Below are 14,571 nucleotides of genomic sequence, written 5' to 3' on the forward strand. Positions count from 1 at the left end.
GGGAAGACTCAAAAAACAAACAGCTCATACTTTTATTGTTTCAGCTCTTAAAAAGCAGTGTCTTTAGAAGTGATGTTAATGCAAAAAGAATGGGAAATCCGGCTGCATTGTCGGAAACACATATTTTCATTTCTTCTCCCTTCTCCAGCCTAGCTATTTTCACATAAGAATGATTTTATACCCGGAGGTGTAGCAAGAGCAAGAATAAGAAATGCAAAATGCCTATAGAATGGTTTCTTTAAGGTTGCTGTGATTCTGAAATATTTCATTTACGATAAATATTCAGGTACTCATTTTGATTTCTGCATACCATATATAGGGGAAGCTTGGGCATCAAAGACTGCTTTTCAAGAATTAAGATGTTTTTGTTGTTGTTATGTGCGAAGTCGTGTCCGACCCATCGCGACCCCATGGACAATGATCCTCCAGGCCTTCCTGTCCTCTACCATTCCCCGGAGTCCATTTAAGTTTGCACCTACTGCTTCAGTGACTCCATCCATCCACCTCATTCTCTGTCGTCCCCTTCTTCTTTTGCCCTCGATCTCTCCCAGCATTAGGCTCTTCTCCAGGGAGTCCTTCCTTCTCATGAGGTGGCCAAAATATTTGAGTTTCATCTTCAGGATCTGGCCTCTAAAGAGCAGTCAGGGCTGATCTCCTCGAGGACTGACCGGTTTGTTCGCCTTGCAGTCCAAGGGACTCGCAAGAGTCTTCTCCAGCACCAGAGTTCAAAAGCCTCAATTCTTTGACGCTCGGCCTTCCTTATGGTCCAACTTTCGCAGCCATACATTGCAACTGGGAAGACCATAGCCTTGACTAAACGCACTTTTGTTGGCAGGGTAATGTCTCTGCTTTTTAGGATGCTGTCTAGATTTGCCATAGCTTTCCTCCCCAGGAGCAAGCGTCTTTTAATTTCTTTGCTGCAGTCCCCATCTGCAGTGATAAGATGTTTTAAATAAATGCAATTAAGACAAGCCATTTAAGATATAGTTAGACTCTGTTATCAGAAGGGCACTGAACTGCCAGGATCTATGCTGATCCGCCTCTGTCAGGGATCCACCTCTGTGGCTGCCATCGAGTCATAGTAATTGGTTTCATCCATCATGGAAATTGTTTCTGCAGGGTTTGTAAAGTGATGCCTCAGCTGGAGACTTAAGGAGACTGATTTTTTCCCTTTGGGAGTGAGCCCTTCAAAGGCCATTCTATTAAAGTCAACATGTACAACTTCAGGATCCTATGAGCAATGATAGCAGAAAGCATGTTCAAGTTAAATTACCCAGCAGACAAGAATTATTTATATTACTAGGGGTAAAGCCCGTTGTATCCAGGAATATAATGGGTGCTAGAGCTTGGCAGTGGGGAGAGGGAGGGGAGGAGTTGTCCAGTCTGTAAGGGCATGGGGTTGAATGTTTGTGTTGTGTGGGAGGTTGTGGTGGCATGGTGACAAATGAGGGTGTGGGTATGGAGAGATTGGTGTCATGTGGTTTGGAATGTTTGTTGAGTGTGGGAGAGAACTGACCTTTGGGATTTGTGGCATAGTGGTTACAGATGAGCTTTCAAGAGCCGAGTCTTCAGATAAGTGAAGGAAAAATCAGACTGGAGGCTCTTCTTAGGGGGAGATTACATGGCAACCAATTTCTCCCAGTTCTGCATTCAGCGTAATTTCCCTTCTTGTGTGAATGAGGCCACAAACACAGAAATGTACCCCTTCCCTAATACACATGGTGTAGTCACAGTACACAGGTGTCCACCCTGCTCCTTCTGTCTCCATTTTTTTACGGTTGATAAAATGTTCAAACCAGGGACAGCCAACCTCCAGGTGAGGCCTGGATATCTCCTGGAATTGCTGCTCATCTCCAGACTATAAAGATCAGGTCCCCAGACAAAAATGACTGCTTTGAAGGGGTGACTTTGTAGCATTGTATCCCACTGAGGTTTAGGGATGCCAGCCTCCAGGTGGGGTCTGAGAATTCCCTGGAAGTACAGCTCATCTTCAAGAAGTTAGGTTGAAAGGAAAGTTCTCTCCCCTCACATGCATCCCTTCAAAAGAAATGTGTGGCAGTGTGAGGGCTTTCCGGTGTAAGGGGGAAAGGAGGCCACCCCCCCCCAGCCCACTTACTGTGTCCCTGTCAGCGGCCAGGGGCAAACTGGCTGCAAGTTTGCCAGATTACCCCTGGCTGGGCTGGGGGTGACTGGGCTGTGTCACCTCCCTATTGGTCCAAGGTCCAGGGGTGGGGCCAGTTCGATCTTTGGACCAATCAGAAGGCATGAAACACCTTCTGAATGGTCCAAAGATCAGGTTGGCCCCACCCACTCTCTGCCCACCTAGGCCTTAGCTTTTTTATATTATACAGTGAAGCTGTTCCAGATAGAGAACACACCTGATGCATATTAACATTATATAAATATACCAGAAATGCACTTTAATGACATTTACTGTAGCAAACTTTTCAGAGATATCTGCAAGGTTTGAGGGATGTAGGGATATGAAAAAATTTTTCTCAGTATTTTTGGTTTGGGTCTGTTAGATCTGAAGCACATTCAGGTTTCCTGGGGAAAAAAACAGGTCCCAATGCTGGTAAAGTATTTGGGTCCAAGATTTTTCAGCAACATTGAACTTTTTAGGGTCCAGTAGACCCAAAAAAAAAAAAAATACAGAGAAAATAAATCAGTGGCAAAATTGCAAAAATAATCAGAAAAGTGACTCAGCTGGGGCACTTCTGGTTGGTCCCTTTAAACTGGACTCCCCAACAGAGGCTGCCAAGGAGCCAATCCTGCAGGAAGAACTCACCCCGCAGGCTGGGTTGGGGCTCTGCTGAGCAGCTCAGTTTACATCCCATTGGGCTAAACTACTCCCAGGAAAGAATATTTGGGCTCGCAGCCATAGTCTTTGCAAACTATGCTCTTCCTCTCCCAGATTAAATGTTCAACACTGTGATTTTAAGGCTGACTGTGCATGTGCTGCTTAGACGTATCACATCCTGTTTTTATTTGACAGGGCTTATCTATTGATTTGCATGACCTTCTGGTCCTTCCTGTCCTTTGACAGGGAGATAGTTAAATGTCAAATATGATTTCCTTTTGATTTCTTTAGAAACGTGCTTGCGGTAAGGCAGTTAAGTTGGGATATTAGTTGTCATATGGAAACTCAATGGACGGTACTATAAAAGTCACATTTACACATGTAATCAGCTTAAAATCTGTAGATTTTCCTTAGAATGTAATTGTGTAGCGAGAGCTTTCCATTCTGTATTTCAGATATAGCAAGATTTTTTTTAAATTCACATACATTTCTTCTGTGCCTTAGGATCTTGGGATGTTCATTCAATGTTCAGATATTTAGGAAAGTTTTGTGTGTGAGTCTTAAACAGTTTCACTGTCCTTGTGTAATGATTGTGTTATATGTCTTTGTGCAATTGTTGTCTGGATACAAACAAGGAAAAGGAAAACTCTGTGAGAATGCAGTGGCAATTACCTAAGCATGAATAGTAAATATATAAATATCCACATAACACAGAACCACTAAATATAGAAAATTCCTTTTAACCTGATGTCATTGTTTACAAAAAAGTCTGCTACCAAACTGATCAAATGTCTCCAGTTCCAAAACATAGTTGCCAAGTGGTACAAAAACCAACCAACAAACATATAGAAAAAAGATAACATAGTAAACAGATAAAATACGTTCATGTGTAATGTACTGTAGCTAGAAAAAGGTAAAATGGGTCTCTGGCAACTCCCCATTCCAGTCTACACTTTCTTAATTATCTTCAAAACAAGTACCTTCCACAAAGTATCCCTTTAAAAAACGTAACAGTATCCTGTTAAAAATGATAACAAGGTCACTGTGTGACCTTGGGCCAGTTATATGTTCACAGCCTAACCTACCTCACATAGCAATGAAGATAAAATAGAAAAGAGGGGAATGCTGTTGGCATAATTGGGTCCCTAGCCTGGAGAAAGGCAGGATATATGTGCAGTAAATAAATAAGACGAGGGGCAGCTAAAAGGTAGAGTGGTAAGTCATTGTAAGGGGAAAAGGAATAAGGAAAAGGTGAGGAGTTAGTATGATGAAAGTTTGGGGAAGAGACACAGAACACAGTGAAGTGCACCCCGAAGTCCTTGTAGGTCCCCCCTCCCAATGCAAATGGGCCTGGCCCAGGGGGCACCATGGGAAGAGGACAATGTTTTCCTTTTCAGAGGCTCCTGGGGAAAAAATGGTGGTAGCCTAATGCTCATCTAAGCAGGAAGTGGAATTTAAGCAAAATAATCACCATGCAGGTCTTCCGTTGCAGATTATAGCCTTCTCTGCTGTGTTTTGTGTTTAAAATAAAATGTCTGCGAGGGAAGGGTTAGATGTAATTGAAGGTCATATGTCCTACATCCCAAAGAGATCCTTGCAAATAAATTTAACACCATTCTTAATTATTCCCTATTGGGGAAAAATTAATGTCACATTCATAATTGTCTGTTTTGCTTTCCTGTCCACATTGCATGACACTGTCACCCTACCTAAGTTACTGTCTCTCCCCATGTCCTGTAAGGCCATCTTTCTATCTGCTTTTCTTTTTAATTTTTAACATTTTAATTTTCAAGATAAAAACTATGACATTACTGCAAGTCTAATCCTTTGTGGGAAAGTGAAGAAGAGGGGGAGGTGTTTTGCGCCTTTAGAAAGCATCTTATCTCTTCAACTTTATTTCATACTCCATAGAACCATTTCTCCCAGCTGTTTTAAGGAACTGGTGAAGCAGGAAAAAGTTTTAAGGAACTGGTGAAGCAGGAAAAAGTTATTCCATTGCAACTTTGAGAAAGCACTCTCCAGAAATGATTTGTTTCTGTTAATGAGGAGCAGAATCCCTCGGAGAGCAAACCGTGACGGAAAACTGATTCAAAGGATGCCCTTCAGTTATAAACCATTTCCTTTAACAAATTGAAGGATCAGACCTCCATTTTCCCCCAAATCTTGATTCCAACACAAAGGATTCTGATTTGTGCTTGGAACGAATCGTCGTACAACTGGGACTTATTCCATCTCAAGCCGTTAGAATTTATTGTAAGACAAAGTTAGCATACGTGACATGAGGAAATCCGTTGTGGATTTGTAGCACTTGCAAAGTTGGGGCTTGTTTCCTCTCCACAGTGATCTATACTTCAGAAATAAGTCCTTCCTGGATTCAGTACGGTTTACTCCTGAATCTTTATGGATAACATTGTGACTCCAATTTGCCAAGTCCTAGTTAAACTCTTTAAACTTTTGGACACAAAGATCTGAAGTTCCTGACTTCCTCCCATGGTAAACAGCAGTTACATACCTGTCTCTGAAGTATACATCTATTGGTATTGGTATTTTATACACTACAAGCAAAGCCCATTGCAAGCAGGAATGCAATGGGCACTAGGACCCAGGGGACACCAGGAGGTGCAGATCTCCCTCTCCCTCTTGTTGCCTGTCTCGGTGTGCCTCCCAGCAGGAGGCATAGCAGGCAATCAGGGCTGGTTTGTAGAAGGGAAGGAGGGCTGGTGTGCAGTTTGGGGCAGCTCTCTCTGTTTCTGTCTCTCCTTCCATCACATCAGGGGTGGCTCTCTCTGTGTGTCTCTCTCTCCGTGGCAGCAGGAGCCATAGCAGGTAGTTAGGGCTCATGCTTAAGAGGGAAGTAGGGCTGGTCAGCAGCTTCTTCTTCTTCTTCTTCTTCTTCTTCTTCTTCTTCTTCTTCTTCTTCTTCTTCGGCCAATCAAATGGTGGCTTAATCATTGGCAGAAGCATTAATCCCACAAGGATTGAGGAAGGGCATGGCATGCTTTACCACAGTGAGTTTGGGCAGCAAAAGAGGGAAGAGGTGGGGGTGGCAGCAGTCAGGTGGGCAGGGGGACAGGCACACTGGTGGCAAGGGGAGACAGCAGCTACTGAGCTCCACAGCCTCAGCTGGAGAAAGAGCTTGACTCACCAACCCTTTGCTTGGATTCATAGCAATTAAGAGACCGGGCGTGGTGTCATGGTTAGGATGTTGGGGTAGGATCTGAGACCCCCCAGGATTTTATGGGGATTTTATTGTGTTTTAACTGTTTATGTTGTAAACCGCCCTGAGACCTTTTTGGAGAAGGGCGGTCTAAAAATTTAATAATAATAATAATAATAATAATAATAATAATAATAATAATAATAATAATAATAATAATAATAATTTTCCCACTTTGCCATGGGCAACACACACTCAGGGGATAAAATGGAGAACAGGAAGAAGAAGAGCAGCTGGGGGGTTTGTACCCTGCTTTTTACTACTAAAAGTAGTCTCAAAGCAGCTTACAATCGCCTTCCCTTCCCCACAACAGACACCCTGTGAGGTAGGTGAGACTGAGTGAGCTCTGAGAGAACTTTGACTGGACCAAGATCACGCACTTGGCTGCATGTGGAGGAGGAGTGGAGACAATCCTGGTTCTCCAGATTAGAGGCCCCCACTCTTCACTACTACACCAAACAGAATGATGTCAGCTGTTTTAGGTCTCTGGGGGAGAAAGTTGAATCAGAAATGAAGTAAATAAGTAGCACCCCAAGAGAGATTCAAATCATATTTCCCAGAGGCAGACAACTGTCTTGATTACACTCCTCACAGGAGAGGGTAAGATTTTTCTTCTTCCTCACCAATGTTCTGGTTCTCTGAACTTCAGCAGTGGGGCGATGAGCAAATCAAAGCCTTGAGCCTCCAGGCTGGGATGCAGATAACAAAATCCAGAGGAAGAGCCATCATGGCGCTTCATGTTGTCACCCAGAGAGCACCATTCGTTTCTGCCACCCTCGTCAAAGTAACAGCATGCTATCAAGAAGTCGAAGAACATGGAACCTGAGCAGCAAAACCTTGAATGATAAAAGCCTTTTAAAACTGAAAATGCCTATATGTGTGAACGAAATGGGCATGCTCTCAAAAATTTCGACACAATCCCCCTTTCAACGTACGCAGCCTCCTTTTTATTGCCATCGATAGTGCGCGGATGCTGGGCTCTCCTGTCAGTTGGCAGTCTTCACTAGGTGTGACAGACGGATAAACAAGGCAGGCAAATTCTTGTCATTGTGACAGTTTCAGAGCCTTGGATCTGCCCTATCAAGGCAAAGAGAAGAAATAGGAAACTGCAATTCTGGTGGGGATCCTGAGATGCATTCTTGTGCACTGTATTGCCCAGCATCAATTCCCCAGGTTGTTGTCTAAAATGCCATTTGAAACCTTTGATTAGGCATGCACAGAATGTCAGTAGCCGGGCAATGTGGGAGTTCGCTAGTTTAATTCAAGGAAATATTACACATGTAAATATTTACCAATACTTTGTAATAATCTGTTTTAGATTTTCAAAAACACCACGGAGGAAGAAAACAACTTTGAAAATGGGCTATTGAAAAAGAAAAAAAATGTGTTTATCCAGAACCTGTTTTGGTTTGTTTGTACATCATAGATATGAAGGCAATATCTACAAAATAAATTGGAAGAATTATAAACAAAAAGATTTCATTTGTGTACCAGCTGAAGTTTTCTAGTTTGTGTGATTTGGGAGGGCTGGTATATGGCAGAGGATGAAATGGACTGATGTGCTTCTCAGCAAGCATCATTTGGACACTGTGCTCAATAGCACTCAATAGCACTACTAACCACTTCTCTTGTGACTCCGGCATCATGCAATCCCTGCCACTACTTCCTCTGCCAGCTGACGCATTAACCCCATTGTAATATTTATCGCCGTCAAGTTACAGCTGTCTTATGGCAGCCATGTGGGTTTTTCAAGGCAAGAGATGTTCAAAGGTGGCTTGCCATTGCTCACCTCTGTGTCTCCATCCAAGCACTATCTAGGGACAACCTTGCTTCACTTCCTAGATCTGTCAAAACCAGGCTAGCCCGGCCTATCCAGATCAGGGCCTGTTGTAATATACCAGGGGTAGTCAAATTGCGGCCCTCCAGATGTCCATGGACTACAATTCCCAGGAGCCCCCTGCCAGCGTTCGCTGGCAGGGGCTCCTGGGAATTGTAGTCCATGGACATCTGGAGGGCCGCAGTTTGACTACCCCTGTAATATACAGTCTGGAATATATTAGAAGTGTAGTTTCTTAGTATACCAGAGAGGGTGATGAAAGCATTCTCCTTCTCTCTCTCTCTCTCTCCTTCTCTCCATGGAAGAAATATAAAATGGCTTGAACAGGGAAATTGTACTGCGGCCATGGGCTGCAGGCTTATTTTTGTGAGACCAGCTATATAATACCTCTCTCATCTTGGTTGCTGTTTCGTGGTGGTGGATAAACTGTGTCACGTTTAAGAGACCCCATATCATTACCACAGAAACATGTAAAAAATGATATATAGCTTTAAAAAAAAGAGGTTCGCTCATATAATGATGCCAGCCTCTAGGTAGGACCTTGGTATCCCTTAGAATTACAGCTTATGTCCAGATGACAGAGATAAGCTCCCTGGGGTAAATGGATGCCTTGGAACAGAGGTAGTCAAACTGCGGCCCTCCAGATGTCCATGGACTACAATTCCCATGAGCCCCTGCCAGCATTTGCTGGCAGGGGCTCATGGGAATTGTAGTCCATGGACATCTGGAGGGTCGCAGTTTGACTACCCCTGCCTTGGTGGGTGGATTCTATGGAATTGTATCCCACTCCCATCCTGGTCTGCCTCAGGCTCCATCCCCAAATTTCCAGAAGTTTCCCAACCTGGATCTGGCAACCATACCCTCCCCCCCCCCATTGGTGGTCAGGTGGGACCTGGGAACCCTCCCCTCATAACCTGAGACCATAAACTGTAATTTACTTAGCTTGTGGGCAAGTACTTTGCAGAAGTGATCTTAGTAGCACAGAAACGTGAATAGTCAAACTGTTCTCCTTAACTGGCTTATTCTGGTATGTTTGTTGGTTGCTTCTATATGGCCCATTATGCACGGCCGCCGAAACGGCGATTTCGGGTCACATGGAAAACGCGGAGGGGGAAGATGTGATGCACACCGGTTATGCACGGGACGGGGCACGACGGCTGCAAAACTCAGAGTAACTGATTATGCACGCGGCGATCCCGGCACCACTTCTGGTTGCACCCCGGTCACCTGGAAGCTGCGCTTTCTTCCGCGTTTCGCTAACGCGGCTTTTTTGGTGGCATGCACCGAAGCTGTGGCCGGTTGCAGCCAGCACCGTGCGTTATCGGTGATTTTAGTCGCCGCCATTCCACTCCGAATGTGCATTATTCCCTCCGTGCATAATGGGTCTATGCGTGTTTTGGTCTCCCTGAGCTTAAGAACTGGAGCAGTTTTCACACAAGGCAGGTTTTCCCCTGTTTTCCGACTCACTTTCCCAAATTGGGTTGCTTTTCTCCCCAGTGGGGAGCCAAAGTGGTTTATACAGTTCTCTTCTCCAACAAGCCTGCAGAAGACAAGGATAGCTGGGCCAGGTTGTTGTCTCCTGGGAATTCTAAACACACCATCTAGAGCAGAGGTGGGCAAACTATGGCCCTCCAGATGTCCATGGACTACAATACCCATGAGCCCCTGCCAGCATTTGCCCTGCCCTGCATTCTCTGGCTCATGGGAATTCTAGTCCATGGACATCTGGAGGGCCACAGTTTGCCCACCCCTGATCTAGAGTGCCATGATTTAAGGAGCGTAGAATGTCATAGTATTCATACATATGAGGCTGACAGAAGCCTCCTAAAAGTTGAAAGGATGTACTTGTTCACACACACAGGATATATCTAAGGAGCCCCAGATGATGGTTCTTACCCTCATATTTTAAATATAACTTCCTAGTTATGTACTGTTGGAGACAGGATGTTTGCCTAAGACAAGCCCAGGGTTGATTTGGTGAGGCGATTCTTATGTGCTTAATTGCTCAAGGAATTGAAAAAGATTTATTTTTGCCTTCCAACTGTTAGCTCTACGAATGCAGCTTGCAGAATGGGATTTTAAGGTGGTATCAGATCTCTACCTGGGATTGGCAGCCTTTCCTTTAACAAGAGCTACTTTTGACCAGTGAAAAATTGCACAAGCTGCCTGCCCCCCACAGCAAGTTACTAAGTTTTGTTCTGTCATAGCAAGAGAACACAGACTAGGACCTGCACCAGAAATGATGTTATCGGCTAAGAAGCACAAATAAATACCCTTTTCTCACTCTATAAATTAAAAAGCCTAGAGCAGATCTTTTTGCAGTCTTTCCTTGGATCTCCCAAGGGTTACATCTCTGGAGCAGCTAGAAAGCTACTGGCTGCTCATGTGATAGATCTATACACTAATGCAAAAATATTAATGAGGCATTTATATAGGCCTTTTAAGTTCCATTTGCACCAGCCAATTCTCTGGCATGTGGGACGGCCTAGCAGGAAGGAACTGGATGCAAAATATAGACCTGTAGCCAGGTATCTGTTTTCCACATTCGCTTTTGTTATTAACATGGGAAGTGAGGAGAATTTCCCCAGAGCTCCATGGCTGCTGTTCCCACTTAACAAATTCCTGGGGGAAGAGAATCTATTTCCCTCTGACTTTTGATGATCTTCACAATGAAATCTTATTGAACTGGGCAGAAATAGCATTAAAGAACAGTTTATTCCCAGAGCACCTAGGCGCTCTAAATAGGATGCCTGTTCATGAGAGAACATTATATTTGTGGTTTAGGTCCCTGGGGGAAAGGGGGGGGGCTGTAACTGACAGAACAGGCATAGATTCAAGGCTGTGGGGAGGGAAGGCCAACAGCATCATTATAAACACTCAAACAGAATACAGATTCGAGTCTGAGGAAGTTTACTTGCACACGAAAGCTCACCCCTTGAATACATCTTTCTTGGTGGTTTTTATGTATTCTATTATGTATTCTATTAAAGATTTTCATTAATAAAACAGAGTGAAACAAAATCCTAGAGTAAAAAAAATTAAAAAGTGGGGGGGGGAATGGAAAATACAAAACAAAATAATGTTAACAGCAGTTTTCTGCAGAACTAAACACCATTATTTCCACATTCTCCTTTAACTTGTTTGTTTTTGTACTGTCCTCCCTGAGGCTCAGGGCGGTTTACATGGAACTGGAGAAAAAGTACAAATAACATGATAACTTGAACAACAGCGATGGTCATAACAGGAGAACAATAGCTTAATGGAACAAACATGGTGAGAATGTCCATTTTAACTGTAACATACTGACGGGCTATATTATAGAATAAATCTTTGTTGGTCTTAAAGGTGCTAAAAGGTAAAGGTATCCCCTGTGCAAGCACTGGGTCATGTCTGACCCTTGGGGTGACACCCTCTAGTGTTTTCATGGCAGACTCAATACGGGGTGGTTTGCCAGTGCCTTCCCCAGTCATTACCGTTTACCCCCCAGCAAGCTGGGTACTCATTTTACCGACCTTGGAAGGATGGAAGGCTGAGTCAACCTTGAGCCGGCTGCTGGGATTGAACTCCCAGCTTCATGGGCAGAGCTTCAGACTGCATGTCTGCTGCCTTACCACTCTGTGCCACAAGAGGCCCTTCTTAAAGGTGCTATTGGACTCAAATTTTGATGTCCAAACACAATATGTACACTGAGAAACCACAGGGCTAATTCAGATATCCAGTTAAATGTCTAAAATATCTAACGTGTTTAGGCTCACACTAGAGAGCATGGCCATAGCTGTGGTTTGGTTTGATGTTTCTAGCCCATGTATAGAGGAGCCCACAATGCAATATGTCAGGGGTAATCAACCTGTGGTCCTCCAGATGTTCATGGACTACAATTCCCATGAGCCCCTGCCAGCGTTGAGAAAGGTCCTGAGAACATGGAGGAGGATGAAGGCTCATCCCCCCCTCATTTAAAAAAAATTAGTTTGATAAGTAGAAAATGATTGTAACTATTAAAAATCACATCTCATAATACACTATAATTTCTTCCAAAACCATTAAACATTCCAAAAGGCACTGTTCTGCAAATAACACCATCAAGGATAGCTGTGACCCTGTTCTCAAGGCTAGGTCTTCCAAAGGAAAAGGGAGCTGGTCTTTGTTCAACAAGTCACTTATTCACTCAAAAAAATCATTTTTTTTCCTTTTCCACATGGGGATGATTTTTAGAAGTGTTTGGAAACTTTAGTAGGTGCAGAATGCTGCAGCCAGGGTCATAGGGACCATATCACTCCAGCCTTGGCCCCCTGGTTCCCACTCTGTTTCCAGGTCCAACTCATTGTGGATGGCATTGACTAGCAATACTGGAGCGTGAGTATGGACTTAGGGAAAACTGACTTCTCCCCTACCCTTGTCTGCTGTAAGTGCTGTAAGTGCCCTACCACCCACATGAGTGAGTGATAAAATACAACCCATTATTCATGGCTTCCATTAGCCCTGAGAAAAAGACTGCATTGTGATTTTTAACCTATACACTGTGAGAAATTTACATTGATATTTATTGATGAATGAATGAATGAATGAATGAATGAATGAATGAATGAATGAACGAATGAATACAACTGTCATTCAGTGGAATTGGGCCTTGTTGTTGTTGTTGTTGTTAGGTGCGAAGTCGTGTCCGACCCATCGCGATCCCATGGACAATGATCCTCCAGGCTTTCCTGTCCTCTACCATTCCCTGGAGTCCATTTAAGTTTGCACCGACTGCTTCAGTGATTCCATCCAGCCACCTCATTCTCTGTCGTCCCCTTCTTCTTTTGCCTTCAATCGCTCCCAGCATTAGGCTCTTCTCCAGGGAGTCCTTCCTTCTCATGAGGTGGCCAAAGTATTCATCTTCAAGATCTGTCCTTCTAAGGAGCAGTCAGGGCTGATCTCCTCTAGGACTGACTGGTTTGTTCGCCTTGCAGTCCAAGGGACTCACAAGAGTCTTCTCCAGCAACAGAGTTCAAAAGCCTCAATTCTGGGCCTAGGTAGCCAGGAACTGGGCCTAGGTAGCCAGTAAAGGGACTTGTGCATTTGTAGTATTCATTTATACTATGAAGACTTCTTTGCAACGACAATCAAGCTAACATTGATTCTATTCTCCTTTCACAGCTTATCTCAAGCTCATCTTGTTTCCTTGTATTATTGACTTGCATGTTGGTGTGTACACCATCCAGTTAAAAGCTGCAGGTAAATCAATAGCTTTCATTAAACACAGGGCTCCACTGTTGTTTATTATGGGGGATTATATACACTTGCACAGAGCACCAGGGACAGAAATCATCAGAATCCACACCTGTAATGGTGTGCCCTGCCTATTCAGACATTCAAACCAAATTGACCTATCCACTACTCAAAAAGGTATCCAGAAGGTCTGAATGTAGATCAAGCAAAGAGGCTATTAAGTGATGAGACACCCCCCCCCCCAGGTAACAATTCAGCATGACAAGTTTTGTGCCGCTGCCATAAAACTTGGAAGTTTGGAAGAAATTTTAAGTTTTATTTTTAGAATTTGTTTTAATTGCATTATAGACCATACTGTTTTGAACTCTTATGATTTTGTTTATATAACTTGCTCTGAAGGACTGTAATAATACACTTTTACTTTAGAGCACCAGGGACAGAAATCACTGCAATGTGCGTCTGTGCATCACCTACAACATACAGAATTTCACTAATGAAACTACCCCAGTGGCTGTCCTTGGTCAAGGTTTCAACACCCTTTTATTCTCTAGGGAAAGGGGAGGAAAGCCAGTTATCTTGTGTTCCAACTGAGGATGCTTTCTGAGACTGACGGATAGATTCCCCTAGGCTCAGGGCTAGAGATCAAAAGTGTCAGGGAACTCTCTAACTTATGACAACTGACTTGCTATATTTGTGGAAAGTGTAGGTTAAGCAAGGAGAGAGACAAAACAGGACATTTTCCTCCAGTACTCTTGCAAACAGAACACACAGAAAGCAAAACAATTTTCAAGCTATTTTCACCTTTTTCCATTGTTCACTTCCAGCCTAAGGATTTCTAGACCAAGTAGCAGGACATTGGGTAAGTTAGGCTATTGGGCTTGTATTTAAAGTTTATATATGCGGATGGATGGATGGATGGATAGATGGATAAATGGATAGATAGAAACCAATCAAGAGAAGACTATTTGTGGCTCACATATCTTTATTAGATCTATTTTTTCTCTTGTGAAGTCTCCAAAGCAGCTTGCAGCATTTTTAAAGCTCCACTCCCACAATATTAACTACTAGGTAGCCTGCCTTTAAGCATGTTACTGGTGGCTTTGGAACAGATGTTGCTAGGTGGCATGAACTTTAGTTGCTTCCACTCAAGACACAGAGATCTTTAATGCTTTGTTCGTGTTCGGACCTGCTTCATTTCTGGAATGCCTTCTCCTTCCTCAGGATGACATACACGGGGAAAAAAAGCAGCAGATGCATGCATGAAAATGCACAACAAAGCATGAAGATGCACATTTCCTTGAAGAAGAGGGGACATGGAATCATAGAGTTGAAAGGGACCTCCAGGGTCATCTACTCCAATCCCCTGCACAATGCAGGAACTCACAACTACCTGTCCAACCACAGTGACCCCGGTTTCATGCCGAGTGATCCCTCCACCAAACATCTCCAGAATCCAGCCTAGCCTGGAGGAAATTCACCTACCATCCCACAGTGGCAATTAGCAAT

Source organism: Paroedura picta, chromosome 11, assembly GCF_049243985.1.
Source record: "Paroedura picta isolate Pp20150507F chromosome 11, Ppicta_v3.0, whole genome shotgun sequence".
Classification (NCBI taxonomy): Eukaryota; Metazoa; Chordata; class Lepidosauria; order Squamata; family Gekkonidae; genus Paroedura; species Paroedura picta.